This window comes from Micropterus dolomieu, linkage group LG08, assembly GCF_021292245.1.
Source record: "Micropterus dolomieu isolate WLL.071019.BEF.003 ecotype Adirondacks linkage group LG08, ASM2129224v1, whole genome shotgun sequence".
Taxonomy (NCBI): domain Eukaryota; kingdom Metazoa; phylum Chordata; class Actinopteri; order Centrarchiformes; family Centrarchidae; genus Micropterus; species Micropterus dolomieu.
In genome coordinates this window covers 611,682-612,867 of record NC_060157.1, presented here as the reverse complement: position 1 = coordinate 612,867, position 1,186 = coordinate 611,682, and positions in this window count along the sequence as shown.

Genomic DNA, 1,186 nt, shown 5'->3' with positions numbered 1-1,186 from the left:
TCACACAGCTGTTGGTTTCACACAGGTGTTGGTTCCACACAGGTGTCGGTTCCACACAGGTGTCGGTTCCACGCAGCTGTCGGTTTCACGCAGCTGTCGGTTTCACGCAGCTATTGGTTCCACACAGCTGTTGGTTCCACACAGGTGTTGGTTCCATGCACGTGTTGGTTCCACACATGTGTTGGTTCCACACACATGTTGGTTTCACGCAGCTGTTGGTTCCACAAACGGTCTGTCTGTTCCACACAGCTGTTGGTTCCACACAGCTGTTGGTTCCACACAGCTGTTGGTTCCACGCAGCTGTCGGTTTCACGCAGCTGTCGGTTTCACGCAGCTATTGGTTCCACACAGCTGTTGGTTCCACACAGGTGTCGGTTCCACGCAGCTGTTGGTTTCACGCAGCTGTTGGTTCCACAGAGCTGCTGGTTCCACGCACGTGTTGGTTTTACGCAGGTGTTGGTTCCACACATGTTTTGGTTCCACACACGTGTTGGTTTTACGGAGCTGTTGGTTCCACGGAGCTGTTGGTTCCACGCAGCTGTTGGTTTCACGGAGCTGTTGGTTCCACGGAGCTGTTGGTTCCACGCAGCTGTTGGTTCCACGCAGCTGTTGGTTCCACAGAGCTGCTGGTTCCACGCACGTGTTGGTTCCACACGTGTTGGTTTTACGCAGGTGTTGGTTCCATGCATGTGTTGGTTCCAAACAGGTGTCGGTTCCACGCAGCTGTTGGTTTCACGCAGCTGTTGGTTCCACAAACGGTCTGTCTGTTCCACGGAGCTGTTGGTTCCACGCAGCTGTTGGTTTCACACAGCTGTTGTTTCCACACAGGTGTCGGTTCCACGCAGCTGTTGGTTTCACGCAGCTGTTGGTTCCACAAACGGTCTGTCTGTTCCACAGAGCTGTTGGTTCCACGGAGCTGTTGGTTCCACACAGGTGTTGGTTCCATGCACGTGTTGGTTCCACGCAGCTGTTGGTTCCACAAACGGTCTGTCTTTTCCACAGAGCTGTTGGTTCCACAGAGCTGTTGGTTCCACGCAGCTGTTGGTTTCAGACAGCTGTTGGTTCCACAAATGGTCTGTCTGTTCCACAGAGCTGTTGGTTCCAAGGAGCTGTTGGTTCCACGAAGCTGTTGGTTCCACACAGGTGTTAGTTCCACACAGGTGTTGGTTTCACGCAGCTGTTGGTT